Source organism: Haemaphysalis longicornis, unplaced genomic scaffold (genome assembly GCF_048455015.1).
Source record: "Haemaphysalis longicornis isolate Haplotype H1 unplaced genomic scaffold, Haemaphysalis longicornis Haplotype H1 scaffold_13, whole genome shotgun sequence".
Lineage (NCBI taxonomy): Eukaryota > Metazoa > Arthropoda > Arachnida > Ixodida > Ixodidae > Haemaphysalis > Haemaphysalis longicornis.
The window spans coordinates 19,834,200-19,854,582 of record NW_027526233.1 but is presented as its reverse complement, the minus strand read 5'-3'; the positions used below and the strand labels follow the sequence as shown (position 1 = coordinate 19,854,582).

General features: G+C 45.6%; 2 pseudogenes; both read right to left on the bottom strand.

The window, feature by feature from the left end:
• Positions 1-15,567: 15,567 nt before the first annotated feature.
• Positions 15,568-16,870, bottom strand: LOC144163735 (uncharacterized; annotated as a pseudogene).
• An 803-nt stretch (positions 16,871-17,673) lies between these two features.
• LOC144163734 (uncharacterized) lies at positions 17,674-18,956 on the bottom strand (annotated as a pseudogene).
• Between the last annotated feature and the right edge of the window lie 1,427 nt (positions 18,957-20,383).

Below are 20,383 nucleotides of genomic sequence, written 5' to 3'. Positions count from 1 at the left end.
ATACCACCTATTCCAATCTACAAGATATCATTAGATTGCAAAAAAGTTGGGTATGACTCATTAAATTTCTTTCATTGTGAAGTACTAAGGCCTCTTTCTGTATTTTATTGATTTCTCTCTCGTTTACTTGTATGAAGTGCTGACCACCTTGTCATTGTTTGCACCTGACGGGACCAAGGGCTACTCAAGCTGTTTCGTATATCTTCTTTGTCGACCGGCCACTTTATGAGAAATTATCTGCATATATAGATGCATATAAAAGGAAAAAATGTTCATTCATTCATTTATTCTTCTCAGAACCACCTGGGACAAGCTTCTAACACACATGCCCTGCACAAGCACCGCAACAAACCAACAGTGCATCGAGGCATTCAACGTATTGGCCAAACGAAACAATCAATGGCTGACAGGGGGGCTTTTAGGGATGAAGACTGTGACAATTCTTCGTTTTTGCGGGTATTTATGTCGAAAAATGGGCTGTGCGATCGAACACAGAGACACCGCCAGGACTGCATTCGCAGCAATGATCGAATAAATGGAAAAGGTCATGTTTCAATTATTCCTAACCGTGTTTGTTTTTGACTGGAGTTCACACAACACCCCAAATATTTTGTGAAGTTAACACAAAGGGCCCCTTAACGGTACTGTTCCCTTTGGTCACTCTTGGACAAATTGTTGCTACATCACTAGGGTTCGAAAATAAAATTATCACTTTATGTCTTTTTTATTACCGAAGCCACGACACCAAAGATTTGTTTTTCTGAAATATGCATGACCCTTTACCATTTTACCATTTTTTCACTGGCCCTAGACGTCTTGGGATCTGGGTGCCGATAATGTGTTTACTACTTCAACAGCTCAAACACTCTGGTGGCTATTTTAGAATCTCAGCAGCTCTTTTGCATACGCAAATCAAGCAATGCACGAAGGCAGATAGTCAGCGGAGGACGACAGCACGTGCGCAGGAGCACGTCGTGAAGAAGGCAACCAGGGCCTACACATAGCGCAAGCGCGGCTGACTCTGACTGACATCACCGACTGCTCAGCTGCCCTCAGCGCCACCAAGCACCCGCTGTCCCAGATGATGCTGGGAGTATAAACAGCGGCCTCGTAACCATCTCGGCACCTGTCAGCTGGCGTTGCGGCGCCGAAACAGCAGCTAAGCTGCTCTTTTGCTTCCCGCAGATCAAGCAGCGCACGAAGAAAGATTGCCACCGAAGGACGATAGCATGTGCGGAGCAGCCCGTCATGAAGGCCACCAGGGCCTATACACAAAGCGAGCGCGGCTTACTGTGACTGACGTCACCGACTGCTCAGCTCACCTCAGCGCCAAAAAGCACTCGCTGTCCCTGATGATGTTGGGTGTATAAACACCGGCATCGTGAACATCTCGGCACTTGCAGCGGGGGTTGCGGCGCCGAAACAGCAGCTAAGTAGCGCTTTTGCGTACTCAGATCAAGCAACGCACGAAGAGAGATAGCCCGCGGAGAATGACAGCACATGTGGAACAGCCCGTCGTGAAGAAGGCGACCAGGGCCTATACACAGCGCAATTACTGTGACTGACGTCAGTGACTGCTCAGTTGCCCTCAGCGCCGCCAAGCACCCGCTGTCCCGGATGATGCTGAGAGTATAAACACCGGTCTCATGAACATCTCGGCATTTGCAGATGGGGTTGCGGTGCCGAAACAGCAGCTTAGCAGCTCTTTTGAGTACGCAAATCAAGCAACGCACAAAGACAGATAGTCAGCGGAGGACCGCAGCACGAGTGGAGCAGCCCATCGTGAAGAAGGCGACCAACCCCAGCTGCCAAGTGCCGAGTGCTCACGAGGCCAATGTTTATACTCCCAGCTTCATCGGGGACTTGGGGTGCTTGGTGGCACTGAGAGCAGCTGAGCAGTCGTTGATGTTAGTCACAGTCAGCCCCGCTTGCGTTATGTGTTGGCCCTTGTGCCTTCTTCACGACAGGCTGCACCGCACGTGCTGTCGTCCTCCGCTGACTATCTGTCTCCGTGCGCTGCTTGATCTGCGTACGCAAAAGAGCTGCTTAGCTGATGTTTCAGCGCCGCAAGCCGAGTTGCAAGTGCGTAGATGTTCAAAAGGCCGGTGTTTATACTCCCAGCCTCATTCGGTACAGCCACTGCTCGGTGGCGCTGAGGGCAGCTGAGCAGTCGGTGGCCTCAGTCAAAGTCGGCCCCCTTGCGCTGTGTATATGCTATGGTCGCCTTCTTCACGAAGGGCTGTCCCGCACGTGCTGTCGTCCTCCGCTGGCGATCTGTCTTCGTACATTGCTTGACCTGCGTGCGCAAAATAGCTGCTTAGCTGCTTTTTCAGCGCCGCAAACGGCGGTGCCAAGCGCCCAGATGTTCGTGAGGCCGGTATTTATACTCCCAGCATCATCTGGGAGAACGGTTGCTTGATGGCGCTGAGCTCATCTGAGTAGTCGGTAACATCAGTCAAAGTCAGCCGCGCTTGCGCTGTGTACAGGCCCCGGCCGCCTTCTTCATGACGGGCTTCTCCGCACGTGCGGTCGACCTCCGCTGGCTGTCTTCGTGCGTTTCTTCATCTGCGTACGCAAAAGAGCTGCTTAGCTGCGGTTTCGGCGCCGCAACCCGAGCTGCCACGTGCCGAGATGTTCACGAGGCAGGTGTTTACACTCCCACCGTCATCCGGCACAGTGGGTGCGTGGCGACGCTAAGGGCAGCTGAGTAGTCGGTGATGTCAGTCACAGTCAGCCGCGCTTGCGCTGCGCATAGACCCTGGTTGCCTTCAAGTCGGGCAGTTCCCACGTGCTGTCGTCCTCCGCTGGCTATCTTCGTGCGTTGCTTGATGTGTGTACGCAAAAGAGCTGCTTAGCTGCAGTTTTGGCGTCGCAACCCGGTCTGGCAAGTGCCCAGATGTTCACGAGGCCGGTGTTTACGGCGCCGCAACCTGAGCTGCCAAGTTCTGAGATGTTCATGAGACGGGTGTTTACACTCCCAGCATCATCCGGCATAGCGGGTGCTTCGTGGCGCTGAGAGCAGCTGAGTATATGGTGATGTTAGTCACAGTCAGCCGCGCTTGCACGGGTGAAGAAGCCGGCCCTTCACGACGGGCTGCTCCGCACGTGCTTTCGTCCTCAGCTGGCTATCTGCCTTAGTGCGTTGCTTGATCTGCGTACGCAAAAGAGCTGCTTAGCTGCTGTTTCGGAACCGCAACCCCCGCTGAAAAGTGCAGAAATTATCACGAGGCCGGTGTTTATACTTCCAGCATCATCGGGGACACAGGATGCTTCGTGGCGCTGAAGGCAGCTGAGCAGTCGTTGACTTAAGTCTCAGTCAACCGCGCTTGCGCTGTGTATAGACCTGGTCGCCTTCTTCACGACGGGCGGCTCCACACGTGCTGTCGTCCTCAGCTGGCTATATGTCTTCGTGCGTTGCTTTACCTTCGTACGCTAAAGAGTTGCTCAGCTGCCGTTTCTGCGGTGCACCCCGAGCTGCCAAAGGCCGAGATGTTCACGAGGATGGTGTTTATAGTCCCAGCATCATCCGGAACAGCGGGTGTCTGATGGCGCTGAGGGCAGCAGAGCAGTCGCTGACGTCAGTCACAGTAATTGCGCATAGGCCCTGGTCGCCTTCTTCACGACGGGCTGCTCCGCACGTGGTGTCGTCCTCCGCTGGCCATTTGTCTTCGTGCGTTGCTTGATCTGCGTAGGCAAAAGCGCTGGTTAGCTGCTGTTTTGGCGCCGCAACCCGAGCTGCCAAGTCACTGGGCTGCTGAGCGGCAACTCTTAACAATGACCTGAAAACTCGGCCTAGCGCCCCGTTTTGGGAAGGCACCCGTCCTGCGGGGAAATAGCGGAATGGTCGCGGACCATTTCCTCTTGCCTTCTACACAACCACAAAACGTCTGTAATGCCTCAACTCCTGGAACGGGCCCATAAATGGGCTTTAAAATGTTTTGTTCGCACTCTCTGAACATATGGCCGGACTCTCGCTTTCAGTCAACCGAAACTCGATCCCTTTGAGCGTCTGGGCGTTTGCATAGTTACGGGTCGCGGTGGAATATATCTTGCCTTCTGTGCTTTTTTCGACAACCCCCCTTCTGGACGCTCTTGAGCTTTTCGCACTTCCGCAAGTTTCCTAGCATCTCCGCCACTCGAATTTCTGTCCAGTGCTCATTCTTACCTCTTCCCCCCTCCCAGCTTCTTCCTTTTTTCCCCCAACTATATTGGCGTCTCTCACGTCGTTGTTCATTGTTTGTTCATTGTTCTAATAAGAAAGATTCCCGCTTCGTGCTTGTGTTATTCACGTATGTTTGTTTGTGGTATCGTTGGCCATGCGCAGACCAGCTTTTAACTTTCCACATGTATGCTCTCTTCCGAAACGACCGAAGCCATCATTCCCGAAGCATACTTTTCTAAAAATCAAAACGCCCAAATAAACCCTCCGCTGTTGCTGTTACCGAGGTTTCTTACCTTGTGTTCACCACGCCTTCGGCCCCATCCCCAGCATGCCAGTTATATATATCTATACACACATATATATATATATATATATATATATATATATATATATACATATATATATACATATATATATACATATTACTTCTATAAAGAAACTTTTCTTTATGTATTCATTGTTGTACCCTTGCCGGTTGATTCATAACATTTACCCAAAACTGGCATAGGGGCATCTCATAGCCGTTCATTATTCCTTCAGAATGGAGTAGAAAAGACAGTTTACGGGCTACTTCTCGATGGGCCATACTATAATGGCTTGACCCTGCGGATTTTTGGTTGGATCGGTGACGCCAGGTGAGTTTACAAATTGACGTTATTTCTCTGAAACACTTTTAATGTTCCTTTGAAACATTTCCACCCCTTCTGGATACAAGGAGTCTATATTATTTCTTTTAATATTATCGGTGTCTGGTCCAGACAGGCGTAAAAAAACATAACTGAGAAGAAAAGAGTTCGGAAGCAACAATAAAGTGAAACTAATAAAAATGTAAATTCAAATAAGAACCCAAACCACATTCAGCATGAAGACTTGTTTTAGTAAATGTCGTAATGCTAATGCTAGTCGGTGTGGCAGTGATCAATGTTTACTGCTACTTTTTGCTATATGTAGTTTTTATCAAAATGACCATCTTTGCTTTGTTGACCAATTTACTGTTTAGTAATTCAACGCTTCTAAGGCAGTTGTTTTCTATACCATTAAGAGCTACTCCTTTTTTAGGTTGCTTTGTTGTGTTCCCGGTATGAAGGTTGGATGGAAATGGGATGAAGGTTGAATAAGATGGTGGGTTGTGCGTATTTTATATAGCACACGACACGAAAATTGCAATTATTTACTAGTACAATAGGTCTCAACTAAAAAAGCAATTAAGACATCATAAGTAACACAGCATTCATTGATTCTGTTTGATAGTAGTGTTTAGCAGTCCGAAGGCTCACGTGCAATATGGGGCACGAGTTTAAGGTGGCACTTGCTGTATTTTGACCAGCTGGAGATCGCGAATGTGGGCCGAATCTTGACATTTTTCCATTTCCACTTTTGGCTTTCACCAGAAAAGTGGAAACTGCGGCTTGGATTGTGCAACCATCTTGGGTTTAGCAGCACGATCCCTAGCCACTGAACGAGCGCGGCGAGTTCATTTGCGACATGTTGTAAGACTGGTAGGTCATGAGAAATTGGCAATCAACAAACCACGTTAGTAATGTTTTACTTGGTGATATTTGATTTACATTTATAATGTAGACTCGTACACCAAATTGTGTATCAGAGGATCGGTCTGATGAGCTTTTTAGAAGCATATATATTCACGGCAATGGCTAATGATGAAGCTTCCGCTGTAGAAAAACCGGCTCTCACGGGCCTGCTCAAAATGTGCATTTATATTCGGTGCGCAACTAATATTTCTTTTATTGTTATCCTAAATATTGGACGCGATAGCTTTTCATAATAACTATTGTTCCTGATGTGTTTAGCAAATTTGGCAATTTTAACTTTAAATGTTTGGGCTGCATTTCGCGTTCCTCAGGGGGAAATATATGCTTGGATATCGTGCTGAGGACTAATCGGATTATTCTAGTATCGCAGTTCGAGATACTTTAGCGTGCGCGTTGAATTGCTTCTCGTACGTATTAAGGTGAATTCGCGTGTCAATATCTAAGATCTATATATCAATCAGGAATACTTATGTGCTAGGACCGATCCATGCGGTACGCCAGAAAGGGAGTCCCAGCTATTTGAAATTACCTTGTTTATGTAAACAAACTGCAGTCCATTCCGGTGATAGCGTGCTAGGTTCCATGAATGCAAAATAGTACAGTTGCATCTATAGCTTGAAGAACAAGTTTTGTATTATTGCGGCCTTTTTTTATATTTAGGTAGAAGTTACAATGAACAAGTAATAATTTTTTTGGAAATTATTAATGTAACTTCAATTTTTTGTCTATCTTTTAGTACATGTAATATTATTGCTGTTTGGCTCATTTGGTTGTGTTCCAGTGGAAAACTTAAATTTAAAAGTATAGTGCGGATTGTAGGGTACGTTGTAAGATTCTGCGCGTGCTAGAAACGGTTTAAATTTTATGTTCTGTTACCTTGCGCCACTATTTTCTTTAAGGTACTAGGCGGCAATTGCTTCCTTCAACGTTCGAAACAAATTTGCGTATTGAGAGTATTATTGAAAAGAAGCACTCAATAATCATCGTATGTGTAATAATAGAAAAAGGTATATTTAACAGATATGTATATTTATTTATTATTTATTTATTTAATATTATTATTCATTTATTTATTTTTTATTTATTTGATTTATTTATTGCATCTAAATTGCACTAGTACGGGGTGTTACATGAGGGGTGGGCTGTGGTACAGATTTTTATCGATGTGGGTTTGTAATTGAATGGGGCTTGACTGGTGCACGACGTCGGGTGGAAAATCATTCCGATCCTTTGCTGTTTGAGGAAAAAACAAGCGAAGGTGGGCAGTTGTGCGGGCATGCGCAGAATAAGCGGTGTTGTGGTGGCTAGTACGAGAAGTGATTCGATGTGCGGGCATGATACTGGACATGTCAGACAATGAATGAAAGAATTTGTGAAAAGGGGTAAGTCGGTGACCTTGCGTCGCAATTCCAGGTTCTGAAGTTTGGCTTGGTTTTTCAGATTAGTGGCACTTGAGTGATGTGAATATTTACAAAAATAGGCTCTACTGCCCTATTCCTGATAAATTCCAACGTTTTAGACCGATTAGACTGGTGCCGGTCCCAGACTGCACAAGCGTATTCGAGTTTCGGGCGCACCAATGTTAGGTAAGCTAAACGTTTTACAGGAGAAGGGGCAATTCGTAAGTTTTGTCTGAGGTAGCCAATAACCTCATTTGCTTCGTTACAGATATTTATTATGTGGGGTGCGCAATTAAGATCGGGTGTTATGTGTATACCTAAATACCTATAGGAATCCCCGGGGGATAGCTTAGAGCCGAAAATAAGGTATGATGAAGACGGGTAATGTTTTCGAGGAAGAAAAGAAACGACTGACGTTTTGTTAATGTTTAGTCATTCGCCAATTTCTGCACCATGTTTCAATTGTTAATATATTGTTTAGAAGAATGCAAGAGTCATTGGGATCATTAATTGGGCGATAAATGACGCAGTTATCTGCGAATAAACGGATGGTTGACGATTTAATATTAGGCAGGTCGTTTAAAAATTAAGAACAGGAGGGAGCCGAGGGCCGTACACTGGGGCCCACCTGAGACTAATTTACAGCGGCATGATGATGCCTGGTTGGCATAATCGCACTGTTCACGGTTTGACAGAATGTTTTGGATACAGTCTAAAACGACAGGATAAAGGTTTAAGCGCGAAAGCTGTATAAAGAGACGTTTATGGGGTACCTTATGAAAAGCTTTTTCGAAGTCTCGAAAGAGAGCGTCTACAGGACTATTGTGATCAAGACATGAGCTGATATCATTATTAAAAAGCGTGAGTTGCGTGCCAAATGAGAGGCCTTTCTCAAACCCATGCTGACTGGGGTGGAAAATAATACAGACGAAAGAAATTTCATGATATGTTCCATAAGTTTACAGCATGTAGTATTCGACGGAAGCTGGAAGGTTAGGACGACGGACCTTTTATGGGTATTGAAATGATCTTACCGACTTTCCGGTCTCGTGGCACCACTCCAGATGGCAGTGATTGCGGAAAGATACGTGAAAATATAACCGCAGAAAAATGTTTGGTGTTTTCAGAACTTTAGAATTTATGCAGCCAATTGTAGCTGATGACATCATTTTTAATGAATCGATCACTTTATTGAAACTACGAGGTTCGAAGATGTCGTTAGTCATAACAGAGAAATCATGGGAAGAAGCACAACGAAATACATCTTCGGGTTCATGGGTAAATACCGATGAAAAAGTAGAATTTAGCATTTCTGCGACGTAGGACTCCGGAATTGTAACATTTTGTGACCGCATACGGAGATAGGTTTCGTATGAGTTGGGTTAATGGCCTTCCAGAACTGTGTGGGTTAGTGTGTATCGTGCCTGGGAGGGTCGACGAGAAGAACGTTCGCCTGGCATTTGAAATCATGGATTGACAAAGTTTTTCAGTATTGCAATATTGTTCCCATGCTTAGTTAAAATTTGATGCCTTAGCCGAGCGGAAATGTATCTTCTTTTTGTTGTTAAGGCGTTTTAACATGTTGTTGTACCAGGGAGAAGTAGGACGTTATGTAATGGTGATGGTAGAAATATATGCGTTTATTATTTGCTGCATTTTGTCTTTAAACAGGTCAGAGTTTTTTTAACGTTTCCAACATCTACAAAAACAATCGCAGAAATAGGCAAGTTCGTCATTCGTACTTTCATATTCGGCTTTGTAGTATAGGGTTGTTCTTTTCTAACTTATTGGGAACTTCGGCAAGTTTTATTAGAAACTGGCATAAATTACTGACTGATCACTTAGGCTGGTTAGATTTGAAACAGACGAAGTTTTATCCAGGTCCGGACGTTAGGGGTAAATCTAGCCGGCTGGTTGAATTATGGGTTATTCGCGTAGGGAATGTTATCATATGCGATAAATGGAATGTAAGGCAAGTATCTACAAAATCACGTTCATTGTTATCTTAGAAGTCGTAATGCTAAGTTCGACCAGGTGATTGAGGGGAAGTTGAAGTCTCCGAGTAGCAGGAGATGGGAACCATCTGAATCTGAACTTGTCAGTTGAAGAGCATCATAAAAGTTGCCAATAAAAGAAGGATCGGAGTCGGGGGGTGGTAGCATACACCAGTTGTAAAGGGTGGAGCGGCAGCTTTGCAGCACATGAATATAATTTCAATACAGGAAGGAATGTTTACCGCACAGCATTGCAAACTGTGGTAAGCAGTGATTACTCTCCCCTCGTTTGTTTTGGCGATCACAACAAAAAATATTGAAATCAGTAAATATAGGAATCAACTCTGAGTCGGAGATAGATAAACTGAGCCATATTTTGGTTAGTGCGAGTATTTTACATTCAGAAGCCGGGATGAGACTGTGCAGGGAATCGCGTTTAGGCAATAGGCTCGTAATGTTAGTGTAAATAACTCAAAAAAAGTTTTTCGGTTGAATATGGGCTTCAGAGGACAGCTATCATGCACGTGGGAGCATCGTTGTGTAGTCGGGTAAAAAATGTAAGTCACCTTATCGATGGGTATTTACGGTATCCGAGCTTATGATGTCGGGACTGGGCTTCGCCAAATTCAATCAGCTGTTTGTGTATCAGACGGTTGTTAAGGGAGTAATCTTGTGAAATGCTGTATGTAGTATTTTTCAGTTTTTTTTTGCGTTCGACAGAATACGGTCTTTATCTTAAAAATGCGTGAAATTTACAATGATGGGCCTAGCTTTCTTTATTTGTGTGTTTTTTTTATTTATTTATTTTTCTGCCGCGCCAAGATGGCATTATAGCAGGGGGAAATTGAACATGTGGCCATATACCTGTGGGAGGCAGTCTAAAACACCTCGGTGAAAATTGTCACAAATACCCAAATGAAAGCAGAACAACAGGTCTAACAGATACTACAAAGAGCATCAGTGGCACAATCAACTATAGCACTTGGCAACTCATTCCACAAAGTAATGATGCCAGGAAAGAACTAATCTGCAAGCTACTTCATGAATTTTCGGACTATGGTCAAGCTGTCTAGATACAAAATGTGGGGTTAACAGAAAGATGTCAGGATTAACGCCAGTTTCTTTAAAATAGATATGATCAAGCAAAATAAGTTTGACATGCTGTTCACGTTCATTCAGCGGTTTCAAGTTAAGCTAGTTTTTAGTAACTAGATCGGAAATTGTAATCACCCGAGGAAAAACGGGCGGTGCGGTTTTGTACACGCTCTAACATTTGGCATAAGAAGGCAAGTTGCGGTGCCAAGTGGCGTAGGCGTACTCCGTGATGGACCTTACGTAGGTTAAATAAAGAATTTCTTTCAGTTTAGGAGGTTGGAAAGTTTCCAGTCAGTGTGAGCGGTCATTATCGCGTAGGTTAAGCGTTAGATTGAGGGTCGCCTTGGGGTGATCTATGAATAAATCCTCGGATTTAGCCCACGTTTCACGTTAAGAATCTTTGTCGCCATAAAACATCAGGTTACTTTGTCATGCTCTATTGTTGGAATCGTCCATACTGCCAGCTAGTTTTGCGATTTGTTCGGAATTTTGTACAGCGATTGAACGGATTTCGTCGACGTCTGCTTTATATGAGGCTACGTTCGCATACACTTTTTCTATTTTAGCAAGCCTTTCGTTGATGTTCTCAAAAGTAGTATCATACTGCGAGAGTCTAGTTCGAAGGTATAGGATCACCTATGCCGAATAGTTGCCAAAAAAGGGTGTTATATATGTCGTTTAGCAAGTAGGCTTCTTGATTTAGGTTGGGGCAGTTAAAACTGAACTTCTTCAGTAATATGTAAAGATGTGTAGGGATAAATGAACAATTTTATAGCAGGTTTCTCCCAGTGGGCTTATGCGAGAAACACATTAAAGTGAGATATTTATTTTAATTTGACAAGACTGTGGTATAATACATTGCATTGTGTATGTGACCGTTTAGACGCGGCTTTTACAGGCGCCGTGGAATGTTATTGTGCGTCGGAACACGTGAATCGCACTGGAGTGTCGGAATACACTGGAAACAAAGTGATTGTTCAATTTAGCACTAGGCTGATATAAATTATCAAATATCTCATCAAATTTTCTGCCTTTCTGCCGCCAGTTTATTTTCATTTTCATCGTGTAATTTCACTTGCGACCACCATATACTTTAGGTCGACGCATTTAGAGTGGAGGAAGGTAAAAGTATAAAAATAGCCTTTGTTATCTGAAAGGAAAGCTTCTACATGGGCGAGCATAGCTGCATCATGTGCACAGGTATTGTCATTAAAACAGATAGCTCTGAATTCGTTCAGTTGTTTCCGTCAGTGGTATAAAACAAAAGATTCCGTTGTCGTGGCCTAGTTGTTAGTGCACTTATCTCTGCTGGGATAGATGGTTGGTCCGAGTCCTGCCGGCAGATATCCACCGGCGAAAATGTGTACAAGTGACCCTCGGCCTGATGCCCGACTTTCACAGACGTGCGCACTTGGAAAAAGCTCCACACATCCGGCCACACCCTTCTGGGCTACAATTTCGAAGGACTCAGCCTGAAAACATGGATTCCGAAGCCTAATTTTTGGGTCTGACATACCATCTCCCGCACAGATGCCACCACCTATAAGCAATCTGCAAATAAACATATATTTACCCGTAAGAAACTGAAGTACCGAAGATACTAGTTGGCAAAATGCAAAATATAAAATCGTACTACCTAATACTGTGCATTTGCTACCTCTCCGCGATAGTTGAGTAATTCAGGCTAGTTTCATTCTGGAAAACTAAACTCTCCCCGTACAATTATGTTTGAATGTTAGTTTGTGTCCTGCGGAATGTATTAATGCATAACATGTGAGTATTTAAAATTGCTTTGCAGCTACACACTCCACTGAGACTTTTCGGGGTTGCACTTGAACTCCAACCACTCACTTTTGTGGAGGCCGTTTCAGTCATCACAAAAAAGTTTTCTGACGTTGTTTTAATAAAGATTCTTGCATCAATAACAAGGTTAGAATGCTTGTTTTGACTTCCGGGAAGATTTTCAGCAGGTTCAGGTTTAGCAATTTGAGCTGATCAGTTTTTCTGACTGCCAGAGAAATGTTCTGCGTTGGCTTCTGCCTTTTGATAGGTTAGCGACACCTCCTACACTTGTTGCCTTTTCTTTGAGCTTGTATACGATAACTTTTCATGTTTTTATTGCAATAACATTCTGAAATCGCTTATAATTCCAATTTTTGTAGCTTTCAGCGTACTGTAGAGAAATATTTCAGTTTTCCCGCAAAGTCAAGTTGGAACAGAAATAGAAGGTTGGCACTCCTTGCAGTAGTTTGCCGCTCCATAAGTATTTTCTGATGACTTCACATTTGAAACTGCAACTTTCTCTGACACATGTTGTTCATTGTTGACCCTGGTGTCTTCAAAACATCGCCTTCTTCTTGTGCCCTTGTATGTGAATATGTGTACATCAACCAAAACTTTAAGTGTGCCGGCGTTGCTGCTCTAGGCTTCCTGGTATACAAGCACTATTTGTCCGCCAGATTACTAAATATGCACTTTTAATTGAATGTCACTATTTTCTGAACGTTTGTTAAAAGCGCACCATCAGGTTTAATTTGAGTGGTCGGCAGTGGTTTTTTAAATCCCTACTAATTGGTAATTGGTGTTTTTATTGCTGTTACGAATGATTTCCAGAAGGTCATGTGCGGCTCTTTACTCAAACTCGGCAACTGGCTTTGGCGTTTGATTGGTTTTTATTTTGGAAAGTCGTGACAGCATTTTAAGGACGTCAAAAGATTACTGTGGATTTTCAAAAAAGACTTGGCCCAACTTCCACTATTGGTGCTGATCATTGAGAAACAGCTGATCCGGCAGTCCTTCTTTCTTCGTAGGAGTCCAGGCTGTTGCACCTCACCTAGTTTTTCGAACTTTCCACTGAAAGCTCACCATGACTGGCAGGCCAAAATCATCTTTTTTCTGCGTGCTTTTACATCATCCCAAAGTGGACAGCGTTAGGAAGTCGGCTCCCAGTTTCCGGCGTCAACGCACGTGAACTCGAGGGACATTAGCACGGAAGAGATAATGCCATGAAGGTTGGGGAGCGTGTTCCCTAATGTCGGGTTGGCTTACGGCGGCCGCTTCTCAATAGGCGCAAACTCACTTGCACTCAATATTCCTTTTTTTCGACACTTTTTCCCGCTTTTCTTGCGTCTAAACACGCACGTACGGCTGACGGATGCACGCTCATCCTTAAATGGCGCACGCTAATGTGCGCTCAGTACATTTATTGGCATTCTTTCTGGTAACGTTCACCGGCGGAGCTAAAAGCTTAAACAAAATCTACGTTTTGTTTTTAAGGTATGCGGCACGATAACGATACTTAGACTCCAACGGAGCATTCCTGAACGGAGTTACCATAGTTGCGATCGATGCGTCACTAGCAATAAAATCTAAAATGGCAGCACGTTAGGCAAAAGGTTTTATTTTGGTGGTCAAAACAGACAGAGGCTGCTTGCGCTTTTGGCTGAAGGTGTGAGTGAGAACGGTTTCAAAAGCAAAATTTGCCAATTTCTAGTAGATGACGATAGTGTGCCATTTAATTAGTTTTTATTCTGTAATTTATTGTGGGGTTCAACGCCCAGAAGCGACAGGTGACCTAAGACGCGAACTGCTGCAGCGGTGCTTGGAATAATGTTCACCAGTTGGTCATAATTAACATCCATTGAAGTCGCCTCGATTTGATAACAGGCCCTGCAGCAAGGATCCTACCGACCTCCTTTGGGTTCAGCGGCACTTCGCTTCAGCCACCGATTCACTGCGGCGGGTGTGTTTGCACTTTTTCATCCTGGGTGACAGAACTTTTCTTTCTTTCCTCATAGTGAGAGGCACTGAAGTTGTTTACTGAGGCAAAACTATTTCGGGTATAGAAATCACAGGTAAACAAATAGCAGGCAGCTCAATATTGGAGCCTACGGTGCAGGGATCGAGAGGCGGCAGCTACTTTTCTTTCCCTTGACTTCCGCTCGCGATGATGTTCAGTTAATGAGGTGGTTAAAGCTACCTGCCGTGTCGGGATGGTAGTGGAACACGTAATTCTTTAGTAATCCTTCCCTGAGAAAACGCTTCATATTGCAAGATTGCGTGGAAGTGGTTGGACGTTTCCACGAATGTTACAGACGTTTAGGTAATGTCTGCGGTTTCTACCATGCATCTTGACCCTCGAGATTTTTTATAGGTGTGTTGGTTTATCCTCCACAGTTTGTGATTCGTCAGAACTAAGACCCATTTTGCGACCAGAAAAAGTCGTGTTGCTAGAGGTACGATGTTGGGTTAGGGCCATTTTTTGGAGAATAAAGTGGTGAAAACAAAGTAGTGGCCAAATGGACCAAGTATGTGAGATGAGCTGCCTCCAGCTCTGTCCGTCATTTGGTTCCACATGCTTGAGGATGGCTGTGCGGTGACGATTACTTTCTGCACTGTGAATTTATGCGTCTTGCCCAAAAGTTTAGGTATTCTGATTGTAAGCAACAGTTTAATTTCCATCAGCCGTGTGAAATGACATATACGCTGATCTTTGATTTTTCCGCTAGTGAGACTGCCAACAGGATGACCCCAACTTTTTCTTCTTTGCTCCTGTACGTGGAAGAGTCGTGCAGTCACAAATATTATCATTACACCTGTGGTGTCTGGCTTAGCGCCAGACGAGCATGCGGGCAAAACAACTAAAAGGCGTGCGCCGAATCCTGCTCGAGGGCCTCATCTCTACCAGAAACGTACCCACGAAGAGCGGATACAAACGTCGCTTCCCCTGAAACTTGTGTGCTCCTTCGCACGTACCACATAACATGACATTTGCCGAAGAAGAGTGGATTTGGGGGCACTGATATTGTTTTGGAATTAAGTGTTTCCAAAACTCGCTCTGCCAAGAAGACAACATTTTCGCTGTGTGTGATGCCAGTTGACTGTCGTTATATCTGGAGCCGGGCCAGCAGCAACGCACATCTGTGGCACCTTGGCCAACTGGAGCCTTTCAAGTCCGCCAGAGATTCAACTCTATATGACGACCGGCTTACGTCGTTTCTGATTGTCAACAGGGCACCCGACATCCCAAGGATGATATGAAAATTTGCTGGAGTTGAAGCCGCCTATGCGCACCCATGGGAGTGGGTGAAGGCGTGCCTGGCGGCCGGCGGCCATCTTAGAAGTGGCAAGAAACATCAGAGCACACCTGCACCCACGCTTATTTGACCAGCAGATGCTGTTTCCGGCGTCTTCAAAGCAATGAAAACATTTGCGTCAGGTTGTAAGCATTTATTCTTCGCTTGTCGGTGGCCAAATGCCGTACGAAACGCTTAGAAAAACTCGAACCTGGCACAAATTACAAAAGCACACAAACTATAAAAATATACGCGACAGCATTGCCAAATTGAGCATTGTGGGGAGGCTCATTGGTGTTTAAAGATTATCATTCTGGAAAGACCTGGGGTGACCCTTTACTTGATGATCTCGCTGCTTCTTTCTTTTTCGTGTGTTGGACGCGGATGTTCACATACAGGTCTGAAACCTTTTTGCACAAGCTGGCGGTATGATTGTCAATGGGATCAAGTTAAAGAATGTGCTGCTCCACCTTCTGAAACCATTTTTTCCTTACAGACAATCGTAGCACATCCTAAAGGAGATGCTTTGGCTGTGAGTTAACTCCTTGAATTGTTTCACACTCAATCTGTAGCCGTTGCAGCCGATTTTCAACGATTCACACAAGCCAATAACATCCTTGGACGGGGACATGAGACCACCTCGGTTTTTCTGCTCAACTAGAGGAGCTGGCTCATTTGAGCACAAGGCTGCGATTCACTCTTCGCAAGTGGTTGTCTTGTACGCTTCGCATACAATGAAGCCTGCAATACAAGGCACCACTGCAACAACTATGGCAAAACGTTTTTCGGGATGCCTGTAGCTGTGGCAGTCATGAGGCACCAGGATCGAGGACCTTCCCATGTCCGTGAGCGTGCTCGCTGCGTCTACCTGGGCGACAACAGTTGTAGTATTCAGAATGCAAGCCATTTCTCTGGTGCAGTTTCCCGAACTAGAAGACGTCAGTTCTGTTTGCACCAGCAAACGCTTGTATGCCGCCACGAACAGGGCAGCGGTTGGGTTTATTGTTATAACCGCCTCAGCCCCGAACAGATCCGAAGAAGTTCTCAGCGTGATCCTGGCTCAGTTTATGCATCAACAAGTACTTCAGATTAGCCTGTCCAAGAAGCTCGTCGAACATTTTTCACTGTTCGCCATGCAGATCAAGAAGCCTACAAAACCAGTTTTTCTATGCGGAGTACCTTAGGACACCACATGGCCGGACACCACATGGCCGGCCGCGTCCATGCGCATAGCATTTACAATCGCAAAAATACCACAGCCACTGGCACCGGCAGGATTTGAGCCTGTGTATGGTAGACCAGACAGATATAGTGTCTGTGTCTGACCCGTTCGGCTACAACCATGAGTTAGTACACGAGACAAACACATTACTCCCTCGCCTGTAACGGTGTGGAGTACCTTAGGACCTCCCAATGTCCGCCCGCATACATTCGAGAGCACAACACCATCAAGCGAAATCAAGAAAAACTTTATTTGAGCCCTGAGTGGCAAGTGTTTTTTAGGAAATTATGAAGGTGCAACTCACAGCTGAAATCGAAGGACGGTCGGGGTGCAAATCCGATGCCACTCGGGAAGCAACATCGATGTCATTTCGAGTCCCCGTAATCTGCATTCTCGCCAAGGTCCACGGAGTGGAGTTGCTGCCATTTTTTCAAGCCTTCTAAAAATGGCTGTCCAGCCCGATCTCTGAATCCTTTTACATACGCTTGGGTGTCGGCAAAGAATGGCTTCCAGCAGGCTCCTTCTGCGTACGCAGAGGAGGACCTTGCAAAAGGGTTCTCGAATTCAAGAGGTTGAACAGGTGATCAAATACCCTCACGAACTTCGATGTTGCACTGGCGCCCCGGAACTGGGGTAGCTTCACACGTTTTCCGAGAAGTCCATTACGTCGGCAACGGAGGAACTGAATGCTTGGACAGCATACCGCACCTTGAATTATTTTCCCCATTGCACGTTGACTTTCGCATCAGAGCGTTGCAAAGGCGCACCCCTTTGAAATGCTGCGATGCCTGCAATGCCAGAATGTAGGCTCACTTGATGTGTTTTCCTTCAGCGTCAACAATGTAGCTTTAATTCGCCAAGGAATAGTGGATAAGCCTAATCATGTGGCTGGCGTTTGGGATAACGTAAACATTCTTAGCTAGAAATATCAGCCGGGTTCACAAAGCTTGTAAAAATTTGCTCACAATCAACACGAAGTTGAGCACCTAAACACCAGGCCATAGTAAAATTCGACGAGGCTCCGCCAAACGTAAGGGAGATAACTTCAGCCTTCATTGACGCAAGTTAAGATTGTCATCACCAAGCCCTATTCCAAAACCAACATGCCCTACTACCTTATCCCCAACTAGCTAAACGCGTTTCCTGTTGGCCATGTCATCTACAATGAGAGCTCAGTAGAAGGGCTCATCACCTGCTTTGGCAAACTTTTCAAGGAAAGAAAATGCTTCCGCTGTGAAGTCAGGAGCTCCTTGAAATGACTTGTACCAGCCCCGAAGTGTTCGCTCGGACGGGAGGGCCTCGTTGTACTTAGATAGTACACACTCGTACGCCGCTGGACCATACAATTGTGAAGTCAGTGCAAATGCTCGCACCTCCGGTGAGTACTTGCCCTTCTGTTGACTCTTTGCTTGGCGAAGTTGTTGCTGAATGTCATCGGGGAAAACAGAGGTGAACCTTCTTCTGACAAGAGTCTTCAATCTCTGATTTCTTTGATGGTTTCTTGGCCGCTTTTAATTCTCTTGACCAGCCTTCGTTTTGTTTGCTGAAGTCTTTTGACCTTCTTCTTTAACTGCATTATCTCTTTTTGTGAAGCAAGGACTTGTCCTTGTAGAACTGTTTGGTTGGCCAGTCTTCAGGAAGATTTTCAGCTCCAGGCAGGTCACACAATCCAGAACCCTCCGAACCAGGTAGGGCCGGCAAATCTCGATACTTGGGGTCGGGACGCTTCCGTATACCTGACGTTGAAGTCATACGTTTTCTCAGATAACTTTAAAAAGGCAGCAAGGACAAAAGCTATACAAAACTTTCCATCACTGCTGTGGATCCTACACATTTTCTTGGGAGAAATATGGGAGAAATATATGGAAGTAATATGGGAGAAAGCAATATGTATTAAGCAATAGGCTTCTTCGTAGTCATGCAGGAGAAGTTGTATGCCAGCAAAAAAGACATGGCACCCGCTCTGGTCTACCTTTAGATTCCCCGGATGTATCTTTATATGTTTCTTAATCACCAGTCAACAACAGCTACTCGTCCACCGTACCACCCATTGTATGCGCAAAAAAGTGCGGCGCATTACCGAAACAACATTTTTGTGGAACATGTAATTATGTAGCGGCCACAACGTCAAAAACGAAATGCACGCCAAACATTTCGCTTTTCGTTCAACGATGGCAGTAATGCTTGACGGTTTTTGCAGATGAGGCGTAATTCTGGAAACACGCTGGGCCCACTTCACACCCGCAGTCGCGTCGTTTGCGCAGTGTGGTCGAAGCACTGATGAGTGAAATGCACAGAGCACAGGCTGTCTCCATCCTTAGCACGTCACCCCTCACGGCGAACTGCCCGCTCTAAAAGACTCCGCACCGCTGCATTCTTCGGAATTCTCTCAAAAATATTCCACAGTCAACTGCGGCACACACGTACACGCAATGTCATTTTGCTGCTCCTTCATGCGGGGGCGTGCAAGCGAAACTTGTGGCTGAAATGACTGCGAGTAGCTCAATTGAACAAAATTTTGTGTTCTTACAGGTGAAATGTGAGACCACAACCTTACTTCAGCCTGCTTGCACATCCATATGCAACACAAGGAGGCAACCATTATACAAGAGAAAGGCTTGCACTCATTTGAAACTTCCAACAGAAAAGCGTGCGCCAGCGAAAAAATGCAGAGGCGATGCACCAGCTGCGCGCATTGTGCCTCCGGCAAGAACCACATGCTTGCGCCACCTGGCGGGCGCCGCTTCCACTCCAGCAAATCTTTATATCCTCATGCGATATCCCGACAAGGTACCCAAAAGCAACACAGAACATACCTTTTCGAGAATGATTGCTCCCAACTCATGCGACTTGTTGAAGCAAACAGATCCAGAACTGCCTTTTATGAAGAGTTTCAAAGTCCTGAACAAAGGTTTGAATTGCACAGCCTTCTTTAATTAGGAAGAGGGTCATGTTTAAATGAAGCTGTCAAAAAAGGCGAGTTCTTATCAAGTTACGGTGCGAGTTTGTAAACTGTCACATAAATGAGTGTTTGTAGGTGCCCTTCAAGAGCCCCTTCAACCCCGCTTCATGTGTGGCTTGCTGCAGGAAGGCCATGGGAAAGAAGAAACAGGTGGAACAAGATGGCGCCAAGTAAGGATGTGTTCGTTTTGTGGTGTGTCTTGTGATGCTTTTTTCCGCGAAACAGAAGTTCTTTCGCTGTGGGGAATGCAACAAACGCACTTTCGCGAAATTAAGGACGTTGCCCAACGACATCTTGCTTCTAATCAAGTCAGCCGCGCTGTGTTTTATGTGTCAGCGCCTAAACCTAACGGCGACCACGGAACTTTTTGGCAGCGGCATCGTCGCCTGTTCCTTCGTCCACCCCTCCCCACACAGTAGCCGCCATCCAGCCCGTTGACCTTGGCGCTGAGCCGGTCTCCCGCCGTGCCCTTCTCATGGAAGCCTTGGATGGAATATCTTTCTTGTACGACCAAGTCGCTCAACTAGGGCAGGGCAATCAGCGGCTCCATCGGGAGAGTGCAACAAAGGCCGACGCCCATGCCGTTGCAGTGATATCGCTGCGCAAAGAAGTGGATTCTCTGCGCAGCGATTTGGCTTGGCTCAAGTGGCCGCCACGGCTGGCTTATTTCCCGGGGCTCCTAACTAGGACAGCCGCGGAAACGAACCCGCTGCACAGAAGACGCCCAGCTCTTCCCAGTACTCTGCGTTGCTCCGATTTTCCTTCTCGTCGCCCACTCCTAAATATAACTCTGAGGACGAAGGGCTTGTCTCGTCTGGAGGGGTGGACAGCATCGGCTCGGCTGCAAGAATAAGGCGTTGCTTTCAGTATGGTAGGAAGGACCCGGCGGCACGCGCGTTTCGGTGTTAATGTCACCAGTG